The sequence below is a fragment of the Rhincodon typus genome, chromosome 7, assembly GCF_021869965.1.
Source record: "Rhincodon typus isolate 14 chromosome 7, sRhiTyp1.1, whole genome shotgun sequence".
Lineage (NCBI taxonomy): Eukaryota > Metazoa > Chordata > Chondrichthyes > Orectolobiformes > Rhincodontidae > Rhincodon > Rhincodon typus.
The window spans coordinates 97,089,820-97,102,240 of record NC_063338.1 but is presented as its reverse complement, the minus strand read 5'-3'; positions in this window follow the sequence as shown (position 1 = coordinate 97,102,240).

The window sequence follows — 12,421 nt, the reverse complement described above, 5'->3', positions numbered from 1 at the left end:
AGCGTCAGCCTTCCTGCTCCTATGATGCTGCTTGGCCTGCTGTGTTCATCCAGCTCTACACCTTGTTGCCACTGTTATCTGCTGGTTGCTACAGTCCCATTGCTGGCACCACCATCAGCACAAGGACTGTGGTTGTTTCAGAAGGCCCACAAGTGCCTCAGGACAGCTCAGGACCACTGAGCCGGTTCCACCCATGTCCTGAGGACAATTTATAGAAAGTCCCATGCTGAGCAGAGCTGACTCTCTGGGACATAGCCTTACTTAATTTTGATCAAAATTGTGTCCTGGGCCAATATTTCGAAGGTAGTGTAATTGACACTTTACCCTGTGCAGCTGCTTTGTGCAATTTGTGCACTCCTACCAAACAGTATTGTTCTAATTTTGACAGCGTTCACTTTACATGGGTTCAGTTATTCAGTGCTCCAGGGTTGGCTTTACATTTTAGCCTTGGGTTAGCCATCTCTCATTTTCTGGCTTAATGCATCATTATGTGGAGGTTGAACAAATCAGGAAGACTATTTGATGAGCTACTCACGATGTGGTAATCCCATGATTGGAATCTAGTCCATCCTTCGCATCAAAGATTCCCTTTCTGTCTCTTTAAACCCAAACTGTGCTGCATTTTTCCATGTCCTCACAGACCCCAGTCTGTTAGTTCCCCCAGTCCTCTCAGATCTCTGCACTCCTCTAATCCTGGCTTGTTGTCCTCTCCCAAGTTTACATTGCTCCACTCACCTTCGGATGCCTGGGCCCCAAACTCTGGAATTTCCTTCCTAACCCTCTCCAATTTCCCCTCATCTCCCATTCTTTAAAGTAGTCCATTTAGACCCTATTTCAATATCTCCATGGGTGGCTCAGTATCAGATTTTACTTGATAGTCACTCCTGGGATGCACCTTGGGATGCATAAAGGTGCTATATAAATGCAGATTCTTGATGATTACGTCTTTCGATTTGGCAACCTGGTTTGAAGGCCATGGCCTTTCTAAAGAACCGAGTTATGTCCCAGAATAAGCTGCTGTGTCGAACAGTGTCACAGGGAAGGTGGAGCGGCAACACACAGCTGATACAATACCTCTAACACTTCATATTCACTTTTCTCTTCCCTTGTGCTTCCTTTCCAGTCCATTTGGATGAGGATCTGTTTGTTTGGATGTGAAGGTGGGACTATGTTCCAAGAATGTGGAAGATTTGCCATATACATGAGTCTGATCTCGATGTACAGGCAGGAAATTTACCTCTGGTCTTATTAGTGCAGAGCAGCACAAAGCATTATAGCATAAAGGTACTACAGAGGCACATAGTAGAGATGTTAGTTGTTCTCCCTTGTCTAACCAAGTGTCTCGCAAACACTGAGGATAGTTGATCATTGTAGGTGGCCAAATAGTGAATGTATACAAGTTTAATTCATTAAATATGGAAATACACAGCAGTCAACCAGTAGCTTAAAGAGGAAAAGCAGGTTAATATTTCAATGGGATTTTCTTTTCCCCAAAGCCTGTTTAATCCAGTCAATTTGCCAAAATATGGTCAGCATCTATTCTAAACCAAATGAGGTGAGAGATCCTGTGACCATGTGATAGACTGTTGAACAGTTCCTAAACCCAACCAGGACAGGACTGTCTGAGGAGAGAGTCGAATAGCTTTACTTGGGTACTAACAATCAGGGTGGCTTTTAATCATGTTTCCTGAACAAAATGTGCCGTATGTAATTTGTTAAAAGAGGAAAGTGATTCCTGGTACCTATTGCCAAGTGTTAATCCGTGCCTAGTACTTAGTAAGCTATCATGATGTAAAGTATTATTTCTTGTCTTATCTCCCTCATTCTCTGCCAACCTAAAATATGGCTTTGATTGGCCAACGTCATTTGAGAAGTTTAAGATGTGTCTACCACAAGGGTCATAGTGCTTCACCGATATACTTGCCTTTGCTACTAATATTCTCGGCCTTCGACCGGCTGGGGTGAAGTTTAACTGAAGCTGCACAACAGGAATATTCATGGAAAAGCTCAACAGGGCTGGCAGCATCTGTGAAGAAAAATCAGAGTTAATGTTTGGGTCCAGTGACCTTTCCTCATTGATATACAGCATCTGCAGTTTTTTCGGTTTTTATTTAGGAATGTTGATGGGATCAGCTACAGCGCTAGTTTAAAACCTGCTCAACTTTACTCCAGAACTCAGTGGAGAGTAATTGGATGGTGTATAAAGCTGACATTTACCTGATCCTCTTGCTGGGTTTGGTAATAAAAACCTGCATTAGGTTGAAATCTCCTGTGGCATTTTAATTTCTTCAGCATCTTTGAAGATTCTCTGGTCCCCTCCTCAAGTCAGAGCTTCCCTTTGGCTGATTGATGCTTGACAGTGTTAACACTTCCCAAGAATAAATAGTAGTCTCTGGGTATGTTGCCATCATGAGGTTAATCATGATCTGGTTAATATCAGATTGTTTGTAAAGGTTTGACTAATTGTTAAAGGCTCCTTGTTAATAAATAACAAGGATGTTACCCATTACAACTATGGTTTACCTTGGTTAGTTAGTAAAACAAATTTACCAATTGAAGCTGGACTGTGTCTATAGGCTGAACAGTGAACAAGGCGTTCTATGTTCGCGATTACAAAGCTGGTGAAATTCTCTGATTATGGACATTCTTTGCAAGATGACTGTCCATTGAAATGGAACCCAAACCATAACTCAAATAGTGAGTATTACTTCCATCCATTCCAATTATACACTAACCTTATGATAAAGCCCTAACGTTATTAAACTTCAGGTTCAAACAAAAATAACAACAAAACGTAGAGTCTGAGAAGGGATCATTCAGCCCATTGAGCCTGCCCACCATTCAATGCAGTCATGGCTGATCAAACACTTCAATGCCATTCACCCACCCCATCCCCAAAACCTTATGCACCAATGCAATCATAAATTTATCAACCTCTGCCTTGAGCTTCTACAGCTTTCTGTGGTAGACAATTCCAAAGGTTCACAACCCTCTGAATTCAAAATTTTCTCCTCATCTCAGACTAAGTGGCATTCCCTTTCCTCTTAAATTGAGCCCATGGCTCTAGATTCTCCAACCAGGGGAAATACCTTACTTGCATCTACCCTTTCGGTCCAAACCTCTAGAGAATATAGGCATAGTTTGCCCAATCTCTCTTCCTAGAATTGTCCTGCTATTCCAGGAACAAGTTTGGTGAACCTTCACTGTATTCCCTCTACGGCAGCTACTTTCTTTCCCAAGATAAGGGAGACCAAAACTGCACACAGTAATCCTTGTACAGTCTAACCAAGCTCCGTTACAATTGAAACAAGACTTCAATACTCCTGTACACAAATCTTCATGTGATAAAGGTTAACATTCCATTAGCATTTTAACCTCCATTGATTTATTGACAAGGGCAAGTGAACATCAGACAAACCGCAGCAATTTAAGAAGGTGGACCTCAAACACCTTACCAAGGATAATTAGGGACTTGTTAGACGCGGTTATGCCCCTGAAAAATGTAAACACATTCTTTTTGCCTCCCATTTAAAAAAAAAAAATTGATCATTTAGTTTGTTGAAACATAGAATTTTATAATGTGAAAAGAGGCCCTTTGACCTGAATGCACCAGTCATCAATCACCAGTCTACTCTAGTCTCATTTACCACAGCCTGGCCTGTAGCCTTGTATGCTATGATATTTCAAGTGTTTGCCTAAATGCTTCTTAAATGATTTTGTGTTTCTTGCCTCTACCTGCCTTTCAGGCATTGAATCCCAGATACCTACTACCTTCTGGGTGAAAAACATCCTTCTGTGTTCAAAGAAAGGATCACTGCACCTGAAATGCTAACTGGAATTTCTCTCCTGAGAAGCTGCTAGACTTGCTGTGCTTTTCCATCAATTTCTATTTTTGTTTCGGATTTCCAGCATCCATAGTTGTTTTGTTTCTTTTTTTGTAAAACATTCTTCCTTCATTCACCTCTAAACCTTCTGCTCTTTAACTTAAATCTGTGTCTCCTGGTGGTTGACCCCTCCAACAAAGGGGAATCTTTTTAAGACACCACCACTCTTCATGTAAGGCTTGGACCTTAGTGCTCAAACTGCTTCGTAACAATAATTGCAATGAAGTCAAATCAAATTGCAATCAGTCTGAAATTAATCAAAAGTTATTTTTTAGTATCAGAGATAGTAGGAACTGCAGATGCTGGAGAATCTGAGATAACAAGGTGTAGAGCTGGATGAACACAGCAGGCCACGCAGCATCATAGGAGCAGGAAGGCTGACGTTTCGGGCCTAGACCCTATGATGCTGCTTGGCCTGCTGTGTTCATCCAGCTCTACACCTTGTTATCTCTTATTTTTTAGTATCTTTATTTTTGTAAAGGTGAGGGATATCACACTGGAGAATAGAATACTTTGTTTCAGCTACCAAGTGTCAGTATAAACACTCCCAGGACAGGGACAACACACGACTGGATGCAGAGTAAAGTTTCCTCTACACTGTCTCCATCAAACACTCCCAGGACAGGCACAGCACGGAGTTAAATAGAGTAAAGCTATCTCTACACTATTAAACTGAAAGTAAACAGAAAGTCAAGTTCCCTCGATACTAGTCCCATCAAACATTCCTAGTACAGGGACAGTGCAGGGTGAGGTACAGAGTAAAGCTCTCTCTACTCTTTTTAAACTGAAAGTAAAGCATCACCTACACTGTCCCATTAAACACTCCCAAGACAGGGTCACCACAGAATTAGCTTGAGAATAAAACTCTCTTCTATGCTGTAGCCGTCATCCAACTGCAGACAAATACTCTTCCTTTTGCACCACTCTGATGCTTTTTGATTCCTACAGCAGTGGTAGTGAATGATAGGGCAGCTTTATACATTGAGCGTTGCTTGTTAGTAATACAGTTAAAATCGTCGATTGTCATGTCAGACATTTTCTAATCAACCTGTTCAGACACATTGTGACACGCATCTGGGGCAGGTGGGACTTGGATATGGACTTTCTGACCTAGAAGTAGGGACTTACCATTGTGCCGCAAGAACTCACTGTCATGTCATTCAACCATGCTGGATTTCACACAGGTTCAAGAGATTTACAGCCATATGCGGATACTGTGTCATATACATTCGGTCTCTGAAGAGTTAATTTATGAAAATCAAGGGGTTTTAAAATGATTCAGCTCTTTTTGCCCATTTGTTGGTGGTAACCAACATTTAAAGGTACTAAATGTTATTAAGGGTGCACTCATATTGAAACACACAGCTCCTTGAGGGCAGGTGTAATTTGCTTTTCATATTGGTTATTTGATCATGTACATTCTGCTCACATTAAAGGGAGTGAATGGTGTAATGGTAATGTCACTGGACTAGTGATTGAGAACCCCAGGCTAATATTCTAGGCACATGGGTATGAATCCCTTCATGGCAGATGGTGAAATTTGAATTCAATAAAATTCTGGTTTGTTTAAAAAAAACTAGTGTAATGTTGACCATGTGAACTCTGTCAGATGGCATAAAAACCCATCTGGTTCACCAATTTCCTATCGGGAAGAAAATCTGCTGTCCTTACCTGATCTGGCTTACATGTGACTCCAGACCCACAGCAATGTGGGTGACTCTTAATTGCCCTCTACTCGGATTAGGAACTGGCACTAAATGCTGGCTTAGTCAGTGATGCCAATATCCCACAAGCGAATTTTTAAAAATCACGTTAGGGAAATTATACATCCCTTGTGCTGTAAATGAAGCTGGTTAACATTTTAAGAAAGGAGTTATAGGTATGTTTTCCTGATACTTATGTGTACCCGATAGTGAGACTGGAGTCTGATATTTCGTCCCTTTCGGTATCAGTTGTCACTACCTTGGAATGTCCCAAAGCTCCTCACAACCGTTTAAGTATTTTTAAAAGTAAGTCATTTCTGCAGGAAAAGCAGCCGCTGATTTACGCATGTCAGGCTCCCACAGAGAGAGGTGTGATGCTAACTAGCTCACCTATTTAAATAAAAACAAAGTGCTTGAAAAAAATGTTTGGTCTTAAAGTATCTGTGGAGAGAGATACAGAGTTAACCTTTTCAAGTCTACTATGACTCTTCCGTTCCAATGCTGATGCTGCCAGCCTTGCTGAGTTTCTCCAGTACTTTGTTTTCAGATCTCCAGTATTCTGCTTTTTGTCATCTGTTTAATGGTGTAGTTTGCAGCCATATGGAGCTGTGGGGAGAGGACCAGCTACAGATGTAGATTCATGAATTGTTGGGCTACAGCAATGAGCTCTTTGCTCAGCAACCCCACCTCCAAACCACCCCACCGCCCCCCCACCCACCCCAACACCCCCTTGAGTCCTGTAAGTCAGTGTACTTAGTGTTGTATAGGAGTTCACGCTGATTGGTTACTGCTAATGCTAACCCAAAAGCAACAATGTTACTTGGAAAAGACCATAATGGCTCAGTAGTTATCCAGCAGTGGATGCAGCATATCCACAGGTATTGCTGCCTCCATCCAGTGTATGTAGGGTGTGTATTGAAGGAAATGTGGCCTCAGGTGCCTGCCACTAACACCCTGAGCTGTGAGACTGTATGTGGGAGTCAGTCCCTGACTGTTTTATCCAGTGATTAGTGATTCAGCCTCAGGACTGGGTGTTGTGTAAACATTTGTGCCAATTCTCACATGCCGTAAGATGATGGACAAATGTGCTGCTCATTTCTTTTTAAATATAAGTAATTTGTGCCAATGATATCATTGATTTCAAGAGAGCTGACCATGGGATAAATTTCAGTTCCCTACAAGTGAAGGACACCAGCATGTTTGAGGGGTGGAATGTCAGACCGATCACCCATTATACATCATGCCTCCTTCCTTGAAGATAGCAGGGAGGGTAATTGAGCAGCTATCTAATGGGCTACACACTCACTGTCATCTACGTCATTCCTACATCCCCACACAATGTGACATGTCCCTTGTTCCCTTGCTGTTTGGTCTGTCACAGGTCTATTCATTGATATTTCATCAATCTCTGTGTCTGTCGAAGTGATGCCGTCGTGACTGTGTAATTGGTACTGGCGAGGTTGTTACTGGGTATCGTGATTTACTGTCTAGATGACAAAGCTCAGTGAAACTTGCAATTAGCTTAACAGGGTTTTGTACAGTCCCCTCGTATAATTTTGCTGTTAGGATACCCTTCAGCATCATCAGTTACTTATAAAGCTACGTTTTAAAATAAAAACAGAAATTGTTGGAAAAGCTCAGCAGGTCTGGCTGCATCTGTGGAGAGAAATCAGAGTTAACATTTGATCCTTTCTCAGAACATTTTAAAATAATTTGAAGCTCTATTTTATAGGATGGCAAGTTCAAATCATTTTGATTTGTTTCTACCTCTGTAGTAAAAGGTACAGAAATTCACAATGCCTCACATTGTGTCTGACCCATTGGCCTTAAAGATTGTACTGTCTGAGTATGTGGGGGATGACAGGGTGCTCGTTGGCTCAGATGTGATTGAGATGGGTTGTGGGCAGAGGATTTCTTCTGCTCGGTATTTCAGTCACCAGGTTTCACTCTCCTTATCGAGCATGCCTGTTGAATGCTTCCTTCACCACTGGTTCTTTTTCCCCCTATCCCACATTATGTTTAATTTAAACATTTAAATTTCAAAACGCATTAGAAAATGGCAATTTTCTTTGTGGCTGAGAGTACGATGTTAGAACCCAGCCCCAATTGGAGGCACAATGTGAATCTGGCACAAGGAGAGAGTGAGAGAACATATCCAATCTGGAGATCATTAATCAATGCAACAGAACAATTTATAAATATGTAAATGTGAGTGAATGTGTTTTGAAATTACTGAGTGATCTCCACATGCAATGATTAATGGCTGTTGAGCATAAACGCCTCCGTTAAATTAGCGGAGAGAGGAATTTGAGACAATTGTTTAGAACGAGGTCCTCGCTTACAGTAATCTCATCGTTTTTTAATATTCAGAGTTGAAACAGGTTTTGCGTCATGAACTTGGAACTAGAAGTTAGGCTCTTCCAAATCCTTTTCCATTGACAATACGGTAGGATAGATGAGATGGACCAGATACAGGGTGGTATTGAATGCACTGTATGATCAGCTGTCAAACGCTACTCTGTTTAAACTCCATATACATTGTACGGCCAGACTTTTCTGCTGGCTCAAGATTATGACTGTATTACGTTTCTTAATTGTACGGTGTATAAACTGTTTTATTTGTAATGATTCCCGATGTATTTACTTTCACTGCTTTTATTGGTTCTTTGTACCTATTGTAAAAGAAAGCCATGTTTATATTTGGTTTGTTACCAATAATCTTGTTTCTATGAAATCTGTATATTGGTGGTACGCATTCTCGTTGCAATCTGATTCTGCATGAGTTCAGTGGGACTAGTACACAGGAGATTGCCTTTCATGTTAGTCCGTGCTGTTGGTCAAAGTGTGCAGGCTACTGCTCCAAACTGGAACCCTGACGGGGTCAAGGAGAGTCCACGGTATTTAGCACTTTGCAGAGCATTAATAAAACTATTTATTTCACATTTCTGTGCATTTGATCTCTGTTAATTCATTTAAACCTGAGCTTTTATCTGTTGATGGCACCAACTTCCCATTCTGGTTGACAGCAAAAGGGTATAGGAGGTATATGCTCAGCAACGTGAGCCTTCAACTTGATTGTGACTGATCTCTACCTGAACCTCATCGATCCACCTTTGTTCCCTCAGTCTTAATAACAGTGCCTGACCGAAAATACGGTTGTGAATTTGCTGATGACACAAAGACAAGTAAGGATGTGAAAAGAATGTGAGCAGATTACAAAGGGATATCGAGATGTTAAGTGAGTGAGCAAAGATGTGACAAGTGGAGTATAATGTGGGACAATGTTAAATTGGCCGTTTTGGCAGACAGAACAAAAAGCATGCTACCTAAATAGTGAGAGATTGTAGAGGAATCTAGGAATCTGAGTATATGAATCGCCAAAAGTGAGAAGTCAGAAGACTGCAGGCAAGTATGCAGGTACTAGTAATTAGCTAATAAAATGTTGGTTTAGTGAGAGAGGAATCGAATACTGAAATAGGGAGGTTATGCTTCTGTTGTTTGAGGCACTGGTGAGACCACATTGAGAATACCATGTGTGGTATTGGTCTCCTCATTTAAGAAAAGATCTAAGTGCACTGGAAGCATTTAAAGAAAAGGTTTATCAGACTAATACTTAGAATGGTCGGTTGTCTTGTGAGGAAAAGCTGGGCAGGCTAGTCTTGTATCTACCAGTGTTTAGAAGAGTAAGAAGTGACTTGATTGAAACACACAAGATCCTGATGTGTTTTAACAGAATTGATGTGGAAAAGATGCTGTGGAGAAATCGGAACTAGGGGTCACGAAAATGAGGGGTTGCCCATTAAAACTGAGATGAAGCAAATTTATTTCTCTAAGGGAAATTTTGAATTCTCTTCCTTAAAAGGTGATGGAAGCAGAATCTTTGTAAGACAAAGGTGGATATATTCTTAACAAGTGAATAGGTGGGAACGTAGAATAACCAGATCGGTCATGATGCTATTAAATAGGGAGCAGGCTCAGTTGGCCACATCCTGCTCCTAATTAATATGCCATGAGTACGCAATAAACAACTGCACCTCCCAGTCGCGAACCATTTCAACTCCCCCTCCCATTCCTCAGACGACATGTCCATCCTGGGCCTCCTGCAGTGCCACAACGATGCCACCCGAAGGTTGCAGGAACAGCAACTCATATTCTGCTTGGGAACCCTGCAGCCCAATGGTATCAATGTGGATTTCACAAGCTTCAAAATCTCCCCTCCCCCTACCGCATCCCAAAACCAGTCCAGCTCGTCCCCGCCTCCCTAACCTGTTCTTCCTCCCACCTATCCCCTCCTCCCACCTCAAACCGCAACCTCATCCCGCCCCCTTAACCAGTCTGTCCTCCCTGGACTGACCTATCCCCTCCCTAACTCCCCACCTACACTCACCTTTACTGGCTCCATCCCCGCCTCTTTGACCTGTTTGTTTCCTCTCCACCTATCCTCTCCTCTATCCCTCTTCTATCCGCCTCCCACTCTCTCCCTATTTATTTCAGAATCCCCTTCCCCTCCCCCTTTTCTGATGAAGGGTCTAGGCCCGAAACGTCAGCCTTTCTGCTCCTATGATGCTGCTTGGCCTGCTGTGTTCATCCAGCCCTGCACCTTGTTGTCCCTAATTAATATATTTGTATTTACCCTCAAGTAGATCCCTCCTTAATGAAATTCGAATATTGGAATTCCATGTAAATTTCAAGAATCGTGCCTGCAGTACCACTTTTACTTTCTGAAGTATTGATTCATTGCCTGTCTGTTGCGCTTTTGGAATCCCTGTCAAGTCTGCTGCAGCAACTTTGCCAAACTAAAATCAAAAAGGTGTCCAGGCTGCAACACACGACCAATGTTCTTCACAAATTGTGTTTCCTGTTTGCTTGGCCATTTAACACAATATTGGGACCTTCGGCTAGATAGGATAAGATAGAACAGAATAGCCTTTATTGTCATGTATTCCAGTACAGGGGTACAGTGAAAAGTTTCTACAATGGCTGCCTTTAAAGGCACAATGTTAGGTACAAGTACCTAGCTATAAATCTTATTGAGTAAAAATTAAGTGTTGTTACAGAGTAAAGAAAAGAATATAGATTAGTTTGAAACAGTGAAAAATTCCAGAGTGATAAGTTCCTATAAATACTTAAGTTCCAGTCCGCTCCTGCAAGTCCCAGAGCACAAGGCTATGCTGCTTCCACGGGCCGCTCTCAATCAAGGGCTCACTCCACCGCAACTCCTGGGAATCACCTGTTCACTCGGCATGTGCTTGTTCCGTTGTGGGGCACGGCCTGCTCGCTCTGCCCTGCTATGGGACGCGGCCTAGAAGAGCGTCTCAGTCCGTTCTGCCGCAGGACACAGCTGGCTCGCTCCGTTCTGCTGTGGGACACGGGCCACTCGCCCCACTCCTCAACTCCACTCTTCTACTTAATGCCCAACACTCATTTTGTCAAGTGGTTTCTGTTTCCTTAACTTTCTGCTTAAACATAGTCATTGGGCAATATTTTAAAGAATATATACATTTTTAAATTTGCTTTAAAGAGTATTTCCTAAGCCATTTGGGTACAGTTACATTAATACAGCTGAAAATGGGCTTTTCAATTCATAATCTTGGATTTTAAATGACTATTGAAACAAAGTACAGTTCTATTTGTTAGTCACATTGATTAGCTTCTTAGTAGATGAAAATTATATTCAAAAGCCTTTACTATCTACCTGCTTATGTCCTTGTGCTCAAATCTGGAAGAATGTTCTGCTGCCCCAGGCTGCCTGGGTTTGGTCTCCTGGCGTCCTGTGACGAGTCTCAAGGGAAAGGACAGTCCTTTTCATGACCATCCCATCTACTAACACCTCCAGGTCTCTGTAGGTGAAGCAGGGAGTAAACTTTAGTTTGGAACATGTGGGAATAACAACAGTGCAGCATGGTTAGTGGGGAGCAATAATACCGCTAGGCCAATTAATCCAAGAGAGGCAATGGCCTAGTGGTATTTTCGCTAGACTAATAATCTGGAGCACCAGGTACTGTTCTGGGTACCTGGATTCAAATCGCGCCATGGAAGATGGAATAAAAAATAGATAATCAGGAAACCATTGTCAGTTGTCAGGAAAAACCCATCTGGTTCACTAATGTCCTTCAGGGACTTACCTGGTCTGAACTACATGTGACTCCAGACCCACAGCAATGTGGTTGACTTTTAACTGCCCTCTGGCCAATGAGGGATGGCAATAAATGCTGCCAAGCCAGTGATGCCCACATCCCATGCATGAATATATAAAAAGAAATCCAAAGACCCAGGTAATGTTCTGGGGACCCTGCCACAGCTGATGGTGAAGTTTGAATTTGATTAAAAAGTCTGAAATTAAGATGCTAATGATGACCATGAAACCATTGTTGAATATTGTTAAGACCCATCTGGTTGACTTGCAGGAAGACAATTGCTGGCCTTACGTGATCTGGCCTACATGCCGCTCCAGACCCACAGCATTGTGGTTGACTCTTTAATGCCCTTTGCCCTCCTTTGAACTGTTCAAAAGATTTAAAACTTTTTAAGGAAGTGCTCACCCTAAACTCTGCTAAGCTAATGCCTAGACATTTTTTTCCAGTTGGAAATCCCCACAATATAACCAAACTTTCATTAACACCCTAAAAGACACATACTAATTTAAGATCATGGTTCCATAAAGACTATTTTAACCTCTTCACAAAAATAGACCAATACCCATATGTTTAAAATCCAAGTCTTACAAACAAAATACATTAATATACAAATGAGATAACAAGGTGTAGAGCTGGATGAACACAGCAGGCTCCTCCTCCTCTGATGCTGCTTGGCCTGCTGTGTTCATCCAGCTCT